Source organism: Bombus huntii, unplaced genomic scaffold, assembly GCF_024542735.1.
Source record: "Bombus huntii isolate Logan2020A unplaced genomic scaffold, iyBomHunt1.1 ctg00000073.1, whole genome shotgun sequence".
NCBI classification, from domain to species: Eukaryota; Metazoa; Arthropoda; class Insecta; order Hymenoptera; family Apidae; genus Bombus; species Bombus huntii.
The window spans coordinates 5,277-13,815 of NW_026099331.1; the positions used below are offsets into that span (position 1 = coordinate 5,277).

At 37.3% G+C, this 8,539-nt stretch overlaps 1 pseudogene; it reads left to right on the forward strand.

Moving 5' to 3' along the window:
- Positions 1–5,761: 5,761 nt before the first annotated feature.
- LOC126876375 (omega-amidase NIT2-like) lies at positions 5,762–8,363 on the forward strand (annotated as a pseudogene).
- The last annotated feature ends 176 nt before the right edge of the window (positions 8,364–8,539 follow it).

Here is an 8,539-nt window from a genome sequence, read left to right on the forward strand (position 1 = left end):
TCTCCGGAGCAGACTCGCAGCTACCCCGTGCTACCCCCCCCCCGTGGCAGAAGTGTAGCAGAACTCTCCGCACTAACGACGCTAACACTACAAAGAAAAGGAAAATAGAAACAGCAACGCAAATAAACACACACAACAGGTTCGCCGTATTGGAATCCTCAAACGACGCCATGGAAATCGTAAGAACCGCCACCAAACCAACACTCACAGAGAATCCCCCCTCCCCACCAATATTTGTGGACGACGTCATTGACATACAGGACAATGATCAAGTCCCTAGAGAGAGATATCAGCAAGGAGGAATATAACCTTAAGATAAGCAACAACAAAGTAAAAATACTACCGACGAACCCAGAAGCTTACAGAAAACTCACCAAGACACTCAGGACCCTGAACGCCAACTTCCACACCTACCAGCTCAAACAGGAAAGGCCTTTCCGGGGTGGTCCTACGAAACATACACCACTCAGCAGACATAGACGAACTAAAATACGAACTCTCAAAACTCGGCCACGAAGTCATCAACGTAAGTAATATAAGGCATAGAGTCTCGAAAGACCCGTTTATCCTTATTCTTCCTAGACATTAAACAAAAGCCGAACAATAAGGAAATCTACAACATCAGTCGCCTAATGAACGCGATAGTAAAGATCGAACCACCGCTCGTGAAAAAAGAAATAGTGCAGTGCAAAAGGTGCCAAAGGTACGGTCATACGCAGAAATACTGCAACCATACTTTCCGCTGCGTTAAATGCGCAGGCACTCACTCCACTGACCAGTGCGCCAAATCACCGGAAACCCCAGCGAAATGCATCCACTGCCCAAGGGGACCACCCTGCCAACTACAAAGGCTGCCCAGCATATAAAACACTATACACGAACAGTACCCTAAGCTCAGAGCAAAAGAGGTATCCAACCAAACACCCAGCCCGCCGAAATTCACGACTACCCCAACCCCCTCAACCAACCAAACACCCAGTCCTACCATCTCCAATTCATCTCCACCTCAACCTCCTATGCCCAAGCAGTACAAGGCATCCAAAATAACCCGAACAGCCAAAGGAACCTTCCCCAAAACAGTGTCCCCAACCCACCTAACACAGACAACTCCTCAAGGCTTGAAAAGCTAATAGAGAAACAATCGGAGCAAATAAATCACTTGCTATCGCTACTAACACTCATCGTGGAAAAATTAGCACGCCCCGACTCAAAATAAAACAAGGCGCATAGCACTCTGGAACGCCAACGGTCTAGCGCAAACACAAACTTGAACTAGAACTCTTCTTAAAACACCAGCAAATCGACGTAATGCTCGTATCGGAAACCCACTTCACCGACAAGAGCTACCTGAAAATAAATGGTTACAAATTCTACCATACCCAACACCCCAGCGGAAAGGCCCACGGTGGCACCGGAATAATAATCAAAGCAAGTATTAAGCACTACGAACTTCCATCATTCCAGAAAGACTACCTCCAAGCAACAAAACGTAGCAATAGAAGACTGTCATGGCTCAATCACCACCTCAGCAGTATACTGCCCTCCCAGACACTCCATCGCCAAAGAAGACTTTGATAACTTCCTGGACACCCTGGGCAATAGATTCATAGTTGGAGGAGACTATAACGCCAAGCACATCCAATGGGGCAGCAGACTGGTTACAGCAAGAGGCAAAAACCTCTTAAACAGCATAATAAACAACAACCTCAACTACCTCACCACATACGAACCCACATACTGGCCCACTGACACCAACAAAATACCCGACCTTCTCGACTTCTTCATAACTAAAAATATCCCATCAAGACACGTCCAGATCAACTCCTCGGCTGATCTCTCCTCTGATCATTCTCCCGTGATAGCAACAGTCAGTTCAACAATCATCGAGAATACACCTAATGGCTCCATTCACAACCAACACACCAACTGGCAGCTCTTCAGAGAAGTCTTTACACACTCGACCTCAGAGCCTTCACCCCACTAAAAACAAAGGAAGATATCGAAGCAGCCACGGAATACTTAAACACGAGCATAATAAACGCAATCCGCCTCTCCACACCGACAAAGCCATCTAACAGCAAACAAGAATATCCCCAATACATACTAAAAAAAAAATAGCAGAAAAACGTAGACTAAGAAGAGTATGGCAGACCCATAGAACACCGGAGGACAAACGCAAACTTAACAACGCAACTAGAAAGCTATCCAGAACCTTAAGAAACTATAAAAACGACTGTTTCCATAAATACCTCGCCAGCTTATCCCCCACAGCCGACGCCAACTACTCACTATGGAAGGCCTCCAGGAAACTCACACGCCCCCCACAAATAATCCCACCTATCCGCCGTCCGCAAGGTGGATGGGCGCGAAGCCCTATAGAAAAAGCCGACCTGTTTGCAAAACACTTGTCAAAAGTATTCAAACCCCATTCCCCCAAAGCCGCCGCGGACGTTACTGAATACCTGCACACCCCCTTCCAAATGTCCCCTCCTATCGAACCCTTCTCCTCTGCAGAGACTATAGAAACAATCAGTCGCCTAAACCCCAAGAAAGCAGCAGGACACGACCTAATAGGCAATAGAGCAATCAAGGAACTTCCCACAAAAGGGATAGCACTCATCACATCGATTTTTAATGCTATCCTTCGCCTGGAACACTATCCTAAGGCTTGGAAAATCTCATTGATTACCCTCATCCCTAAACCCGGTAAACCGATATACGAAACCTGCTCCTATCGCCCAATCAGTCTTTTACCTACCCTGTCCAAACTATTCGAGAAGATGCTCACGAACCGACTCCTTCCAATCCTAGAGAACTTGAAAACACTCCCAGATCACCAATTCGGCTTCCGAAAACATCATTCTACAGTAGAGCAAATCCACCGCTTAACTCATACGATCAGCCAAACACTCGAAAAGAAAAAATATTGCTCAGCGGTTTTCCCAGACATCCAACAGGCATTCGATAAAGTATGGCATGAAGGGCTACTATACAAACTTAAAAAGATCCTACCCCACCCCTACTACTCCATCCTAAAATCTTACCTAACCAATAGACAATTCATGGTTAAATGCCTAGACGCCACTTCCGCAACATTCCCAATAGAAGCCGGCATACCCCAAGGTAGTGTCCTCGGACCCCTACTGTACTCCATCTACACTGCCGACCTACCTATATCAAACGATATAACAATAGCGACATTTGCAGACGACACAGCGCTATTGGCTACCCACGCAGACCCGGTAATAGCCTCATCCACTCTCCAGCGAAGTCTCGACTCCATGGAAAAGTGGTTTCACAAATGGGGCTTCAAAGTCAACGAAAAGAAATCCTCACATGTAACCTTCACGCTCCGAAAACAAACCTGCCCCCAGGTCACCATCAACAATGCAACAGTTCCTAGCAGGGACACAGTCCGATACCTGGGCATGACCCTGGACAGGAGACTAACGTGGAAGACACACATCTCAGATAAAAGGAAGCAACTAAAGGACAAACTAAAAAAACTCTATTGGCTCACGGGCCGACGCTCCAAACTAAATATACAGAATAAAATTACCCTCTACAAGACCGTAATAAAACCTGTCTGGACCTACGGAATCCAACTATGGGGAACAGCAAGTAACTCCAACATTGAAATACTCCAACGCTTTCAATCGAAAACGCTAAGATCCCTAATTGACGCACCTTGGTATGTAACCAATGAAACAATACACCGCGACCTCAAGATACCCACCGTCAAAGAGGAAATAGCAAAATATAGCGACAGATATAGCAAAAGAATCAACAAACACCGAAACCCCCTAATCACTGGACTACTCGATACGACGGACCAGATTCGCAGGCTGAAGAGGCACTACCCGCTAGACCTAAACGTTAGATTCATTTAATTATCCAAATTAAGCATATGCACTTACTTATATTACTTATAAATTATACCTATCTATAATAAGTATTAACTTATTGTAAATAAACAGCCATGTCACTGCGCCACGCCAGAAAAATTACTGAAAATTCTCAACGCGAGAATTGATTGTAATCTCAACAAATAAATAAAAAAAAAAAATACAATAACACATTTCATTTTAAATTAAAACGAGAATAAATACTATTGTGTATAAATTTAATAGAACGACACACGTGATTTGTAGTCAACACTGTGACAGTTTGTGCAATTACCTTTTAATCGAGTGGAAACGAGAGCATTTTCAAATTTCTATTAACCAACGGTATTATCAATCAATTTTAACAATGATTGAAGGTTGCAAAATTAAATATAAAATGATTTATTAATAGCATACGTAGTGTTAAATTTGCAAACAAGCAGCGTATCTTTTAAGAATAATAAAGACACCAGAAAATAAAGATAATATTCTAATTACATTGCAAATTAATGAATAATTTAAGAAATGTATTTTTGTTATATTAATGTATCACAGATTCTAGGTAAAGTATTAATTTAATTTACTTATTACTTAGGAGATTGTATTTGAAATATAATTACAATTTGTAAGGTGTAATCAGCACACCTTTAAGCTAGTAGATATTTGGTAGCAGTTCTCAAGTCTTTGTGCAATATAGCACAATTGAGTTTAACCGAGTTTAATCCCTTTGACCAGCCAGCTTCCAATTTCATTTATGGCATAATCTCCTGACAATTTCATGCCCTTCAGAAGAAACACAATGTCCTATTATCGTTTTGTGATCGTTGAATATGATCCGTTTTCTGTTGTTTTTAGATTCAAGTGACGAAAACTTATGAAATGATATTTTAAGTTTAAACTGATCAATTAATTTAATTAATTGATTTATTGTAGCAACAATGGTAAATTGTTTAAATAGAGAAAGAAATTTACAACGAAAAATGTATGAATGTAATATTTGAAATCTAAAATGATAAATTATTGTGCGAAAATAATAAAACTCGCAATGTCAGCACATGGTCTCATTAGAACGTGTTTAACGAGCGTAGCGTAAGCGTGAAAATGAAAACGTTGAGGCTCTCGTGGTGTAAAAAGGCTAAATTCCTCATAAAAATACAGGAAATGAGAGGGAACGTTCGCCCTTGAACACATAAAACCAAAAAAAAAAAAAAAAAAAAAATAGAAAAGGAAAAAAACCACAAATTTTAGTGAAGCTATTTTACTGAAACTTATATCATTTTAACAGCTATATATAAAACGTTGAATTATTTCCTTTCGCGCAGAGCAATTTTACTTCAAATTTCTAGCTTCAGAATGATAATTACGTATTTGTAATTATCAACAAGCTTTAAAAATATGGAATATTCAGCCAGATGAAATATAGGTAAAGTATTTAGAAGAAAAAAGATTGAAATGTTTTATGTAAAACGATTAAATTAAGTGGTTGAGTTTGAAAATTTGACTCGGTTTAATAATTCAATGGAAAAAATATTCGCCCTATGAAAAAAAATTCATGTTCCTGTCGATATATCGGCGAGGTGCTCCTCTACTTTCGACTGCTCTGCAATTCAAATGCAATACTCGAATATACATGGCGAAAGAAATGGAAATTGAGGAATTTAAGGGAACCAATTACTCTCGCGTCGACGTAACTTCAAAATGTTTCACGTGTCGGTGTTTGCGAAATGAAGTTCGTCGTTATCCGATTAACACGCTTGCAGATGCGTTCTTTTTGTTGCAAAGTAAATGGACAAATTGTGAACAAATAATGTTTACAATTACATCAAAATTAATGTCCTAAACTTTACCAAGAATTATTAAAAATCCCTGCGTATTGCTTACGTAATGTTGATATTGAGTAGTACCATACATAACCTCAACATTATGATACTTACAAACATCGCTAAACAAGTAGTGCGAACGATGTCGAGTAAGTATTCACTATGTAAAAAGTATTTATAGATAAAAAGTATGGGAAATATATAACCGAATGTATTTAACTTTTCCAACATTTTAGCATTTCGCTTGGCGTTGGTACAACTTGAAGTAAATGAAGTAAAACGCAAAAATGTAGAGCGGGCAGTTTCCTACATTTCTAGCGCAAAAGAGCGCAATGCTGATATTATAGCTCTTCCTGAATGCTTTAATTCACCATATGGAATACGTAATAATTTGTTTTTTTTTCAATAATTTACCATGTGTGTAACAACTATATAGAAAAAAGTAAAAGTAGACAAATTACCTTACCGTTTATACTTCCATAAAGATTGTGAATTGAGTCGAGAATATAGGATTTCCCCATTTTCATGATTATCGTGATTTTTGTATAAATATATTTTTTAAGATACTAATAATTAGGTACTTATAAATTGGTATTATCAATTATTTTGCATTTATAATTCCGCCTCTAGTATAAGTGTTAATTGAAAACTAACTTTATGTTTCAAAAAGTACTAGCAAAGTCGTAGAGTAACAAGCCACTGATGCTAACACAAATAGCATTGTCGTAATTAAATATTTCTAAATATTCATTTTTCATTTTGAACCTGTAGAAACAATTTATTATATATACTGTTAGCTAAGTAATTGCATATTTAATTAAGTCGAGATATAAAACTTAGTTATTTTAATAATTTAAAAAATAAAAAACTGACAAAAATTTCAATTTAATTTATGGTTGGAACAAAAGACAGTTATTTTTCATTAATTGAAATATTGCAATGCAGAGTACTTTCGAAAATACGCCGAGAGTATTCCTGATGGTGAAACGAGCGTTGCTTTATCGAATGCAGCTAAAGAAAACAACATCTATGTAGTTGGTGGTACGATGCCTGAAATAGAGGGCGATAAATTGTACAATACCTGTACTATTTGGGGTCCCGATGGAACTTTGATAGCAAAACACCGAAAGGTAAGTAATATATTCCTTTATGGCTTTGAATTTGAAAATATTGGGGTGAAGAAAGTGACTCTATCTAGGAATAATTTAGGAATATACATATGTACATACGTATACTATAACCAATTCTATAATTTACGGTTTATAAAATACGTTATGATACGGAAAACGCCCATTTTTGTTGTAATGTGTAATATAAATTTTTCACATACGAAAATACTTATTTTTTCTCCTTTTTAAACATTATTAAATGATAAGATTTTTTAATAAAAGAAAGTGATAAAAACGCTGTCAGTTATTAAATAAAAAATAATTAAAGTTTAGGAGTTGGTAACTTTGATATTAAATTACAAAAGTTGCAGCAATAGAATTAGCGACTACATTTTTATGTTATTAGGTACATCTATTCGACATCGACATTCCTAATAAGATTACTTTTCGAGAGAGTGATTCACTCAGTCCTGGTAACTCCCTAACGACGTTCGATGTGAAGGGCTGCAAAATAGGTATTGGCATATGCTATGATATTAGATTCGAGGAAATGGCACGCATTTATCGGAACAAAGGTACAGTAACTTAATCGATCAATACTTAACTAGCAAAAAATTAAATATCTGTATAAAAAGAAGCTTAATTTAAAAAACCAGTATATTTGCTGAAAATGAAACAAATAAAAGAATTAAAAGCACAATAAGAGGACTGTCCTCGCATATTCAGAAATGATGGAATGTGAACCGTGCAACTACGAAGTTAATTGGTATTCGGTGGCTTCATATTTCCTGCTTCTCTGGGTTAGGTTGCCAAATGCTGATATATCCAGCGGCATTCAATATGACCACTGGACCACTGCACTGGTCATTACTTCAGCGTTCCAGAGCGAATGATAATCAATTATACGTTGCTTGCATATCACCGGCTCGTGTTCCTTAAGCAAGTTACGTCGCATGGGGACATACACAGTTGACCAATCCCTGGGGAAAGATTCTTTACGATTTGGAAACTCAAGAGAATATGGCAGTCACCGATATCGGTAATTTACAGCTTAAAATTAAAAGCGAGAGATCCATGATGTAATTAATTTTTAGTCTCGTTAATTTATCGATTTAGCCATCTTCCTCTGTATTTGTTGAATTTATTAGTAAGCATTACTTATTACTTCGTATGTTTCTTTTTTCTATCAGATCTAAAAGTTGTTGAGGAAGTAAGGGCTCAGATACCTACATTTTCTCAGAGACGTACAGATTTGTACGACACTGTCTGTAAGAAGGAGTAACTCTACACTAAAACAGAAAATGTTTTTTTATAATATTTCTACTACAATATCCTTTTTTTGCGAATTATTACTAATTTCTTATCATTTGTACTAAATGAATGACTCAATTAAGAAAACCAAAACGTTATAAATAATAATCTGTATATCTTGTGTATCAACATGTAATTGGATATTATAATAATATAGGAATGCTATAATAATATAGGATAATAATATAGGAGAATAGAATAATAATATATAATAATAATATGCTTTTAAACACCTTTAATATCGATCACATAAATTGTTATAATTCACAATGATTACGCATACATAAAAGACCCCTTGATAGTAAAATTTACGATCAAAAGGCAATTACGTATCGTTTAACAACATTTAATTTATAACACCTTTTAAACATTTAGACAGATTAACACATAACACTTCTTATATATAAACATCAAT